General features: G+C 35.0%; 1 protein-coding gene across 6 annotated transcripts in view; it reads left to right on the top strand.

Moving 5' to 3' along the window:
- Nucleotides 1-3,316: 3,316 nt before the first annotated feature.
- LOC149563794 (uncharacterized) overlaps nt 3,317-13,748 on the top strand; it is a 30,855-nt gene continuing 20,423 nt past the window's right edge. For 2 of the 6 annotated variants that reach the window (XM_089826932.1, XM_089826930.1), the window contains exon 1: nt 3,317-3,572. The gene's annotated coding sequence lies outside the window, so the exon portion shown is untranslated. Of the gene's footprint in view, nt 3,646-13,748 lie in introns of all 6 variants that reach the window. The other 4 variants (XM_089826931.1, XM_089826929.1, XM_089826928.1 and 1 more) reach the window with 2 other exon arrangements.

Raw genomic sequence — 13,748 nt, 5'->3', positions numbered from 1 at the left:
ATATGGGTAGTCTCTTGGTCTTAACTAACTTTTAACAACTTTATTATATAATCATAAATTGGTAACATATAGCTATCCATATCAAATAGAAAGATATCATATCAGGAAAACAAGATACACATATTAGATGTTTTTATTTATTCTAAACTAACTCTATATTTGAGTTTCATTATTTATCAGCAGGTAAGGAAGGTGCAATCTTATCATCCAGAATAGTAATAGTATTAAGGTTACAAGGATATAAAGATCAAATCGTCTTTCGCATTCCTACCATGGCCTTGGTTTTCAAAGGTGCCCTATATTTGGATCCTTGGTTCGACAACTTCTATCGAGAATCTTTTCAATTCAAATGTATTTAAAAATTAATAAGAAAAAATATAGGTTTTGAAATTGGGGAATGCCCCTTTTAAACATGTAATAGTATAGGACTATGGTCCTAAGCTAGATTGGAGCTTTTCTGCTCTATTCTTTCCTACTAGTGCCCGTTTGAATGGAGAAACCATTTTGTATCTTTTTCTATTTAATTAATATAATATACAAACCTTAGGCCATTTACCGATCAATTTTTTTTTTGAAAAAAGTCTATATCTATTAATCTAATTCAATTTGAAAATAAAAAATATTCTAAGTAAAATTATAAAAATATAAAATCTGAAGACAAACATGAGTTAAATATAAGTTAAATTATATGTTAACAATCTTTAAAATAAGTTAAATGTAAGAGAAATATTTTTAAGAAATATGATATAAAGTTGTAAAAATATTTATTTTTGACTTGCGTGTTAATAATAAGTTAATATGTTTTTTTTTTTTGATAGGTAACATTACAGATATTATATTGATATAAAAGAGAGGAAATACAATTCAAAGCATAGCCATAAACCTTACTTCCTTATTTCTACCCATCCCCCTAGCCAAGTACATTTCATTACAAAATATCAGAGTATAAACACTTCTACAAAAAGCACGAACAACCCAACCGAAGAATACAAAACACCATAGAGAAAACTGTGCACATGCACTCATCGACCTCCAATAGCAATTTCTTGAGACTAATCTTTAATCTTTAAACCAATAGGCTGCCTCCTCGCTAGTGAATGCTAGCTTAGAGCGATCCTGCTGCATGAAGCTCAACCTTGAAATACCCTGCTTAGCTCGCTGACGCTTACTGCAGCTACCTCCCTCATCTTCAAGCAGAGAGGCATCCACCCACATTCCTTGTATCGAGAATGCTCCCCCCTCTTGCCTCTTCTTCTTTTCAAGCTAGTGATACAAGGCCTGCCCAGGAGCTAGCATGCTCTTGCGCAGTGTAGCCTTCATGAAACCTTGCCTACTCTCCTCTAAAACCTAGATTCTCCCTTGCAGCAAGTCCACGATCTTTTTCCAGCCTTGCTCTGCCTTTGGGACATGCACTCCCTTAGGGATTACAAAGGACCATACAGCCAGGGGTTGAAATGATGATTCTCCTCCAATAATCAATCTCGAAGCCTCCTCACCCATCTCAATGCCCACACTGAAAACAACTCTTTCCAAAATTTCTTCTAGCCCTTGCAACCATTCTCTACCCACACACGTTGCAACTACTTGACAAACTTCCTCCTTTGTCTCAACTACCATTACTGTTGGTGCCACAAACAGAGATGCCATGTCCAAATTTGAGTGCCTCTTCCAGTAGTCATCCAAGTAATCCGACCCAAACATCTACAGAACGCCCTCCATGAAATCTAGCTCTTAAAAAACAAATATGTTCTTAAGACACCAAGTAGTGATCTTTCCATCATATGATTGTGTTTGGTTCTCAGAGCCTAAAGCAAAATTTGCCCCCATATCCATCACCTTTGAAAAATTTATGTGCATTGCCTTGGCTTTCTCCTGAATTTAACTTGTTTTGAACCCTCTAGAAACAAGTAAGTGCTAGGGGTGTCAATGAATGATTTAACAATCAGACGCATGCGGAAGATTGGGATCTTTGCATGCTGTAGTATGATAAATGTCATTGGGGTTGGAGTCATGATGCCTTCCTCAATTTCTCAGTGAGGATGAAAAATTATTGTTTTAATGTGGTCGAATCATAATATTTCTCTTTTTAATCTAACATGACAAATCTGAGGTCCTCAAATATTTCATTTTGAGTTCCCCTGGTAGCATTTGCACCCATGTTTGCCAACATGTCTACCACCCTATTTGCTTCTCAATAGGTGTGGGAGATCTTGAAATCTTCAAATTCCAATAGCAGTCATTTGATATGCTAAATATATTTATCGAGTTGTCATGCTTCCAGCCTCCCTTTCTTGATGTCGTTAATGATGATCTTTGAGTCTCCTCCCTGATGGAGTTTTCGAATGCCCAGATTAGCTCCCAACACAAGAGCCTCTTTTGTTGCACAACATTTTGCCACATTGTTCATGCCATCATACATACATTTAGCCACTAATGCGAGAGTGTTGCCCTTGTAATCTCTTGTGACACAACCACACCCTGAGACCCCTAGATTTCCTCTAGTAGCCCCATCAAAATTTATTTCGACCCATCCTTCCTCCGGGGGTGACCAACATACCTTTTCCCTATTTGAAATAGGATAAACCTTACTAGTCCCATGAACTGGCAAGTTAATATGTTTTCTACATTTGAATGTGAACATAAGAAAAAATGAACTTAAAAACGTATATAATTATACTACAAGAGCTTTAAAAAAGTTACTTATAAGAACAAGGAAGTCCTTAAAAATTATTTAATTTAAATAATGTGTTTAATAACAAGTTTTATTTTCACTTAAATTTAAAACCTATTTATTACTAGATAGTATTAAAAATTTAGAATGAGTAAAGTTAGATTTATATTTTTAATAAATACAATTTTCAATTCACATTATACATAGTTTTGATAAAATAATCTTATAAATATATTTAATGTAAAATATTAAAATAAATTATTATATTAAAATGATAAATTAATAATTAAAATTATATCAAATTTATCACTAAATGTGTAAATTGAATTTTTTTTAATAATATTTTAAAATATTATATAACAACTCTAATTAAAAAATAAAAACTTATTCAATAGTCAATTTAAATATTGAAATTAAAAGGTGGCCTCCAAGTTGAAATTAAAAGAAACATTAGGCGGCAGACTTTTTTAATAGCAATTATTTCTAAAATATAAAATAAAACTTCAAGTTTTTTAAAAAATGACAACAGAATTTAATTAATACTTATTACCATAATATATTTTTATTATTTAAATATTAAAATAAAAAATATATTGAATTATTTTATAGAGGTTTTATTTAAAATTAAAACTTCCGTCCAAAAAGACAATCTATCTCGCACTATAGAAAGCGGGCACGGCTTTTGAAGGTGCAAATAAGTAGCACGGTAGCCGGTGCCTAATATGACAGGCGCGAGATAATTTTGTCACGGTGTCATTTCAGTTCTTGTTTCAGGCGAATGCTGGACTCCATACCTGGTGCGCGGAAAATCTACTGCAAAGGGAATAATAATCAGAATTTACATTATTTTGTGCTGTGTATATTTGGAAGTGCACGAAGGCTATACCATTGACAGGAGCTGGTATTTCCTTTCCGAGTCTCCGTGTGTTTGTAAGTTCTTTTACAAGAGAAGAGGCTAATACTTTGCATTTGAGGTCAGAATTCTCACGTTCCTCTCATCGATATATGCTTGTGAATCTGGAATATCTATTCCTAACCTTGCAGTGATTCTGTGGTCAGTAATTGTATGATTTTAGCGGACTCTTTTATAGATGCATTGTAAATCTGAATGCAGTCACAGAAACATCTTCTTTCACATTAAACCTAGAAGTATGAAACGTTGATCTCTGCAACAAAAACCCTCACACTCCCAAAAGTACTCTAAATGTTTGACCAAATGTGATAAATAGGAAATAGCATTAATTTGAAGAAACAAGTCGGTTTTTTTTGTACACATGCATCTTCGCAAAATAAAGAAACAAGGGACATTACATAACTGAATCTACTTCAATAATCCATTCCTGTTAAGAGAAGTCGTATATTATTTTGAAACTTTAATTGCAAAGAGCCCAATCGTTTTACAATCACTGCGATGGCAACTAATCGCGATTAACAATAGGCTAACAAATTTGACCCCAAAGATTCCTACATTGTCCTTTAAAGCATCCTACATGGCCATGGTGACATCTAGATCATCAACAGGTCTTTGCTAGAGTAGGCCTACAAAATCAACTTAAATCAGTCCCTTAACCCAAGAGAATTAGGTGACTTCTACGTTACCCTTCTTTTGGTGTTCTCATAGGGGGATTTCGCAAGGATATGCTGATGCCTCACAAGCATCCATGCGTTGTCTCCTAACCCTTGTTTCACATAGGAAATGCCTCTGTAATGGGAAAGAATTGCCTAGGAAAAGAAGAAGAGCCCCAGCTAGGGGCAATTAGTTTGTGGGAGCGGTGTGGCTGAAATAGGACACCCCATAATTTTTTTGAATGTCCTTCCCTTCTCTTGAAACATAATGCAAAAGGTCCTTTTAAACTCTCTAGATATCTTTTGCAGTTTGTTTATATGCCCAACCTTGTTATGACTATTTCAACTAAGATTGATATGGTTGATTGCCAAATTGGCATCTCAAGAAAGTTGTAGTACAATATACATAAATATTTATATTTATATCTCTTCTTTTATTGCTTTTAGGACTATTTGTCTTCAACATGTTGCAATAAATTAGGTTTTCTGTGTCATGAAATTTAGATTTATTCATTTCCAAGAATAAGAGGAAATTCAGAACTGTCAACAAAGAATATAGCCCTAGATAGCGAAGGAATGTTTTTTGAATAATCATGAAACTAGTGATTTAAAGATAAGAGGAAGAGAATGCTTACTGGCCATAGGTAATTGATAGGACTGCGAACTGAACCAATGGAAAGATTGGGGTGAACACTAGGCACCTACCTCCTAGAATTATTCTCATGGAATATCACAGAACAGGGTCTTACTTGTCATAATTAGGTTGGTGTGGTGTCCAACAGTCAGAAGGATTTCCCTAACAAGATCAATTTTCCCCTTAGTTATCAGTGAATGATCAAATGTAAACTATCCCTGGCAAGGGTAAGCTACACATTCTTACTATTAAGATCCATACTCCAGTTCAGAATATGGAGCATCTCGATATCAAAGTTCACAGTAGAAAGATGTCAATTTCCCAGATCGTTGGTTGACTTGACTCTCATCTTGCTTGTTCAGCTACCTTTTGAGTAGCTTTTCTGCTTTTCTTTATGAGTGAAAGAAAGCCCAAATTGGAAAAATTTCCAACCTTAGATCTTAAGTTGGTACTTAAGTTTCACAAACCACCAATATATGTTCTAGAGCGAGATATGCAAATCTCAATTCAATTTTTGAGCCCAAAAAATATCAAAAAGGGATGCTTTTCTATCTACATCACTCCCTTTTGATGCAATGACAAAGAATTAAAAAACCAATTTGGAAATTCCCCTCAATGTCTTCCTGCTTTAGGTTTTTGGAAGACTGCATTTTCTTTTATTGATAAAAGGATGAAGCTGAGTTATTTATTATTAATATAAAAAAATTTACAATCCTAGTAGGAAAGAACCAGGAGAAGAAATCTCCGGGCTTGCTCAAATGCATTCAATAAATAAATACTTAACAATTAGCAACCCAAGATATTCTTTTGGGTTGAATATGAGATACCATCCAAAAGAGGTCTATTGCAGTCTTGAATAAATATTTCAAATCCTGGGCAGTCTTGTGCTGCTTGAACTGATTTCTTCACTGTGGTCATACAACATTGATGTAATACCATCTGGGCTTCTGTCATGCCTAATAATCTGCACAATGTAAGACAGCTCCTATAATGTTCTTTATAGATGTTAGTGAAAATCAAATATGCTCAGAAGGAATGCTTACTATCACTTATCCCTAATTTCATTATCCTAACAGCCTTTACACCTTATATTTCTTTTGAGATTTCAAGTTAACATTTGAGATCACGCCCTTTATTAATATTATACCGAGTCAAGTGAGTCTAAGATACTAAACCATTTTTATATCTTCGAATATTTAACTACCACCAATTAGGCTGCCTAACTTGTCACCTCTGAGTGACCTATCAATATTGATGAGGCAAATCTCCAAGTATCAAGGTCTAATAAATCAGAAGAATCACATTGATATATGAAATATGCATATTATATACATATCTCCAATTATGACATATGCCCTATATCTTGATACATGTGATTCATATATTAATGTGACTGCTATCTCATGGTGTCTATTATGGAAACATTGTGATGTACTGGAGATGGCTTATCAAGGCCATTGTCTAAGTCTCTAAGATTACATTATCCATATTAACTCTTCATGGATGCTAGCCTTATTCGAAGCTATCATTATAAATAATGTGTGGATAACTTTATTATGCCATTCTGTCAAACATTATGATCTATCAGGTAGTTTGCTGCCATTACCAGTTGCTATAATTAAACTAGATACATTAATATAATAAAACACGCTTGTTTAAAGCATCAGTTTTTCAGCTCATGAGTCATACTATGTTTCATAAGCCTTTATTCCTGTTCTCCCCTCCTACTGTATTTATAATGAAAGTACTGAAATCTTTCTGCGTATATTATTAGGGTTAACCATAAACTCCATTATCTGGAGATTACAGCTTGCATTATGAACCTAGATCGCAGAGGATATTTTGTTATAATAATTAAAAGGTGTTGGCTAATACTCTCTCCACTATACGTATAGGGCAACACCATTCCTGCACCAATTTACTCAGATGATGACTACATCCAAGTATAGAAAAGATTTCTATCAGTGTGTGTTTGCACACACACACACACACACAGATCATCCTAGAGATTAAGAAATTTACCTTTACTACCTCCAGTTAAGGCTATATGCATGCTTACATCTTGACTGATTTAACAAGACTTCACAAATATTCTATATGGAATTAACGGAATTTGAAAAGAAGAGCTGAATCTTATCAATTAGACTTTTATACATTAATAAGATTTGATTACTTCCGAGTGGAAAATACCTGCTGAATGTAGTTACAAATATCTTACACAGAATTTACTTACCAATTTTCATAAGTATGTAACCATTAACTAGCCCAGGATGCACATGCTCAAAATACAGAATTATCACATTCTCAAAGAGACCCAGAATCTTTGAAGAAATCCAAATTTTACCACATATCAATTCTGCAATTTCTCGGGACCAAATTTAATTCTAGAAAGTATATATATGTTTTTTATGCACATTCTCCTATCCAAATACAAATACTTCACTATAAATGACACTTTGCAAGTGATACATATCCAGTAAGACTTAACTAACTTAATGCCATTTACTTTAAAAAAAACTGATTATATGTTAACTGTTAGGAGTAGAAGACAAAAATATAATAGTAACATGCAAATATAACCAATAATGCAAAGGAATAAAGTACACAAAAGTAGAACAAAAGACACAAAGATTTAACTCGGTTCACCCAATCTTGGGCTACGTCCACCAAACAAAGAGTCCAATCTTGTTATCTAACAAAGAGTCTATTATAGTTACGTACATTTACATTACACCACCACTTATTTATAGCCATTTAGATTGTTTACTAATGTCAGTTAACAAGTAAACCCATTAAATACTTGACGAGTCAACCTAGGGAAATGCTTGATGAGTCAACCCAAAGACACTTGACGAGTTAACCCCAAAATAATTTCAGCCCAATGCTCTGAACCCCATGATAAATGACGAGTGTATAGTGCTTGCTTGATCAAACACCACAAACCAATAATCTCCCACTTGAGGGCTGATCAGGCTCACTGTAATCTCTCGCTTGGAGACTGATCCAGTTGCAACACTGCTGCCCCTAAGGCTCTCATTAGATTAACACAATGTTCCGTTTATTATTTTCAGTCTTGAAGACCAACTGAAGCTAAAGAGGACATCACCTTCTCCCTTGTCACTGCCTTTGTAAACATATCCATTGGATTTTCATCTGTATATATCTTTTCCAACTTTAGTTGTCCATCATCCAAAATTGATCGAATGAAGTGATACCTCAATTGTATGTAATTGGCCTTTGATTGTAAGGCACAATTCTTTGCAAGATGAATGACACTTTGGCTGTGTAGACACAAACAATTTTTAGTCTACGAGTGTCCCAACTCTTTCATGAAAAATTGCCGTCATATCATTTCCTTAGCTGCCTCTGTAGCAACAATGTACTCTTCCTCTGTAGTGGATAAAGCATTCACTTTCTGCAATAGTGAAATCCGACTCATTGGTATCCTACCAATAGTAAATACATAACCCATTGTACTCCACATGGTATCTGAATGCCCTGCCAAATCTCAGTCAACATAGCCTTGTAAATCAATATTAGAGCCCCCAAAATGTAAACATTTGCTGGTTGTACCACTCAAATATCTAAGAATTCATTTTACTGCATTCTAATAGTCAATTCTAAAATGACTCATATATATCGACTGATGACTCTTACAACATGTACGATGTTTGGTCTTGTGCATACCATGACATACATTAAACTATCTACAATTGAAGCATAAGGTACCCTTGACATTTTATCTTCCTCCTTTTGTGTCTTTGGACACCTCCTTAATCAATTCCAAATGACTAGACAAAGATGTGTTGACAACTTTTGCATTCTCCATATAGAATCTCCACAACACCTTTTCAATATGATCAACCTAAGATAGAGTCAATTTTCTGTTCTTCCTGCCTCTGCATCAAGGATTTGTTTTGCTGCCCCCGAATCATTCATAGCAAAATAATGTGCTAAATGTTGTTTCAACTCCTTAATGTGATCCATCTTAGACCCCACTACAAGCATATCATCAACATATAAACATAAGCCCAAGAGTGGAGCTTTGGCCCTCCCCGCCTTGGTGGCATAGTTGAGGATAATGGCGAATCTTCCGACTCCTCTGATTCAAAAGTGTCATTCTTTTGTAGGGTGATATCTTCAACACCATATTATCAATTTAAGTGTCATACCTTGACGAAAATCATTGAAAAAATTAAGGCCATAGTACAGAAACAAAAGAAAATGTTATTCTATCAAGGTACCCAACAACGTAATAAACAAAGACTTGCTACTCTTCACCTACAAATGAACAACCTAGCAGAGGGAGTTGCTTCTTCTTCATCACCTCCTCGGCCATCAGTCCTTAGGCCTTGGCCTAATTCAAGAACTGATCTTCCTCTCTGGACAACGCCATCTGCCTCTTTAGGAAAAATTCTCACAAGGATCTTGGTGCAACCAACATCACCCATTCTTGAATAAGGTCATTAGCCATGCACAAGATGAACTTGAATATCTTCAAGAGGCTACACAAGAACCAACAATTGACTTTCTCAATACATTGATGAAATAGAATGACAACCATCATCTAGCCATACGTCTCTTCAAGAAGCTCCTCAACATGTGCACATCTTATTAGATGAAGAGCTCTTATGAAGAGAAAAGCCTTACTTTCCTTTACAGACAAAGCACTGAAGGCTGAAATATCAGAGGAAATGGATTCACCAACAAATGTGCATAGAATACATGTGGTTTCTACTACAACATATCCTGGTATCACACTCTCAGGCCATTTCCCATCCATCAAACCATATAATCTTCACTTTTTTGCTAAACACTAGTGTAGATGTTAATAATGCACACTATTGTTGTTTTCCAAAGAACCAATGGCAAGCCACCTAGACTAAGCTATGCTTTGGAAATGGAAATCATACATCTTTGGTCTGTACAGTATCCATTACACTCTTTGCCAATCAGGTAGAGTATGCTAATTTTGTGCAGTTTGAACTTTATGGCTATGGTGGACTTATTGACAGTCATACTTTGGCTACATGGGAACTCTTTACTACCACTAGGGACTCTTTTCAGTTCAATGGAGTTTTTGTCCCACAACTTACTCTAGTAAAATGCAGCACTACAAAAAAAATGAACTATTCCAGAAGATAAGAGGTGACAATAGAGTCTGGTTCACTAAGAAATTGATTCAGTTCAGTCTCCGTTTCATGAAATACAAGTAATGTTCAAAGAAAGGTGTTTTCCAAGGATTTAACAAAACTTACAATGGAATCTTGAGTTTCTCTACCTCTCAAGACAGATGCAAATGGTAGAGAGATTATGCCACAAGGACATGCTAATTACTTTCTCCTTCAAGAAAATCTGAACATGAAATATGCAAAAGAGAGATTGCAGATTTATTATCTAAAGGTCTCATGAAGCCCTCATCTTCTCCATTTTCTTGCCATGCTACGTATGTCCCAAAAAAGAAGGAAAATGGCAATAAGCTACCTGAAAAGAGGTTAGTAGTTAATTAAAAGCCTTTAAATGCTTGCTTATTGGATTATGAATATCCTCTTCCCTCTAAAGAACATATGTGACAATGTATTTCTGGTAGAGTATGTTAATTTTGTGCCATCTGAACTTGATGGTTAAGATGGACTCATCGACCATTATGTTTTGGCTACATGGGAACTCTTTACTATCACTAAGGACTCTTTTCAGTTCAAAGGAGTTTCTGTCCCACAACTTACTCAAGTAAAATGCAGCATTACAAAAGAAATTGAACTATCCCAGAAGAAAAGAGGTAACAATTGAGTTTGGTTCACGAAGAAAATTGATTCAGTTCAGTCTCAGTTTCACGAAATACAAGAAATGTTCAAAGAAAAGGTGTATTCCAATGATTTAACAAAACTTCAATGAAATCTTGAGGGTTCTCTACCTCTCAAGACAAATGCAAATGGTAGAGAGATTATGCCACAGGGACATGCTAATTACTTTTTCCTGATCAAATCTGAACATGAAATGTGCAAAAGAGAGATTGCAGATTTATCATCTAAAGGTCTCATCGAGCCCTCATCTTCTCCATTTTCCCGCCATGCTATGCATGTCTCAAAAAAGAAGGAAAATGACAATGAGCTAGCTGAAAAGAGTTTATTAGTTAGTTACAAGCCTTTAAATGCTTGCTTCTTGGATAATTAATATCCTCTTCCCTCTAAATTACATATATGGCAATGTATTTCTGGTGCTAACACCTATTCCAAGTTTGAATTGTCAAAGGGTTTCTGGCAAATAAAGCTCAAGAATCTGATCAATATAAGACTGTTTTCTCTGTACTGCAAGGGCTCTATCAGTGGACAGTTATCCCATATGGCATCAAGACTGCTCCATCTATTTTTTATTAGGCCATGGATAATTTGTTGTGCCTATATCCCAAATTTTTGACTCCCTACATATATGATATTTTAGTTTTTTCTAAGGATCCATGAAGTATGCTTTTATAATGGTATCCTATTAAACCCTGAACAATGTCAATTTTGTACTGAATCTATTATATTTACTGAATCTATTATATTTATAGGAACCAAACTCCTTCCCAATGGAAAGATGGAAGTTCAAAGCTATATTTTATCCCGAATACAGAATCTTTCTGTCACCAATGTCGAACTCCAGAGGTTTTTGAGACTGGTAAATTACATTGCCAGTTTCTACCAAAATGTTGCTTCTAACAGGGCATTGTTAAACAAGATTCTAAAGAAGAATCCTCCTGAATGGACCAGTGCACATGATGCAGCTATCCAATGTATCAAGGCCAAATGTGCAGAGGTAAACAGGACATTTGGATGGAAGAGTTGTTAATACAGATATCAACATTGTGGTTCTGCCAACATTTGACAACATTTAGCTAGCTAGGTGGGATAAAACCATACCAATTTTTTTATTGAAGATAAGTGTTGAGTGTACTTTGTCAATGGTCTGACCACAAGAGAAAGGTGCCTAAGATGGTTGTTTCTTGGGGAGTTAGAAATCTGACAACAGCAGAAGGCATGATGTTAAGTGCCAAAATTAGATGGCTTGGCAGGGAAAACTGTGATCAGGATGGCAAGAGAACTCTAATAGTGTAAAATTGTAAGCTAGCTAAAAGATGCAGTTCAAGTGGTGGCAATTTCGCTATCTGCTCCCAATGCAATGTCAGTTTAAAACATAGAGAGCTCATGTTTTGGTGTGGCAATGATATCCCAAATTGGTGACAAGACTAGTAATCTATTCATAAAACTTCACCTCAGTTTTAAACATAAATGAAGTCACAACATTGAAGTGGCAACACTGCTTTGGAAACCGAATCATTTGATAACATTATAAAAAAGGATCAAGAGGCAGGTTAAGCTGACTAAGGATAAAATCAATGCCTTGTTTCCTGTTGTAATGTAAAAACTTGGATCATTCATGACATCCTTATCCCAGTTAATGTATATGCTTCATTGCTTAGAATGAAATCAGCTCTGAAAATGGATGAAAGCTTGATTTAAGTTTATTTTGAACGAGTTATTCAAAATGCCAAGTTTATGACTGCTCTGAAACATATTATTTTATTATTACTTGAGCCTTAGTAGCTGCTCCTTGAGGGCTATAAATATTCGAAAAAAATTGTAATGATAGCAAGACATCAGTCTTACATTGTAGAGATTGTCGTTCAAAAATTGAAGTCAAGTCAAATTGTGGTAGTGTAGCAAAGGCTGAAAACCACAAAACTTATGCTGTAGAAACCATTTAGTTATTATTTTCATTCAGTAATTGCTAAACTCGTGTTTTTAATTTCAAAGTTAAATTGAACTGATTAACCCTGTTTAGTTTTACTTTAATGCTCATTCTTCCTCAAGGTAATGACTTTTGCATATTACTTGAGCAAGTTAGCTTCTAAAACCATATTTATCTTTATAAATTATGTGATGTTTGTTTATTTAATGATTTGCTATTGATATTAATGTAGCTTTATGATTTAGCCAATTGTCGGTAACTGTTAGACTGTTAGTGTTGTGCAGATAAAATTTTGTTTCCTATCAAATATTGGTCTTTGTTATAACCAATAGGAGGATGCATTTGTTTGTCCTCAAAGTGCTTATGCTCCTAATCTGAAAATCTTTTTGCAAACTTGTAAGCCTTGACTTTTGTAAATTCAGAAAAAACATGGTTAATTAGATATTTAGCCTCCCATGCAATCTTGTACAGTGTGCATGTTTGCAAATTCTAAAAAATTAGGTTTAGATGGATCCTAAGGAGCTTTCAATTATAATTTGAAGAATCGTTCAGCCATACACACACACTTTCCTGTTGTCTTGTCTTGAAAGAGAGAAAAATATTCAAATGCTAATGTGAGGCAGAACAGGGAGCCACTCAAACCAATATTTACACTCGAGGCAGAATTCTAATTGGACTTTGCCACATTTTGTCTTATGCAAGGTAAGATTTACGTGGAATTTCTCTATACTTGCCCAAAGTGGAAGTTGTCACAACTTAAGCCAGTTTTAAAAGTTTGAGTAGAATTGCCAAATGGATGAGACCATGAGTGTGCATTAAACACTTACAAATAGGCTCCCACTTTCCTTTAGATCTTTGGCAGCAGACTGCTGTCTTAGCTCTGTTGCTGCTAGGCGAAACTTTGGTAGGGCCTTGCCAAGATGTAACCCTGATAAGATTTAGACCAGAGGAGAAATCCTTTGCTTATGCTAATTTCATGCTCTTAATTGCCCTTGTATTCTGCTAATCTCATCTTGTCTCTGCCTATCATTCTCGTAAAAGGTGTTAGTTGAAGCATAGATAATGACAAGATGACCTTGTAAACTGACCAGGGAAAACTACAAATGGGTTGAATCAGCACAAAACTGATGATCAATTTGATGACAA

Source organism: Cupressus sempervirens, chromosome 4, assembly GCF_028749045.1.
Source record: "Cupressus sempervirens isolate cs-2001-9-10 chromosome 4, ASM2874904v1, whole genome shotgun sequence".
Taxonomy (NCBI): Eukaryota; Viridiplantae; Streptophyta; class Pinopsida; order Cupressales; family Cupressaceae; genus Cupressus; species Cupressus sempervirens.
Note: the sequence above shows the minus strand (reverse complement) of the source record. Positions and strands in the feature narration are given on the sequence as shown.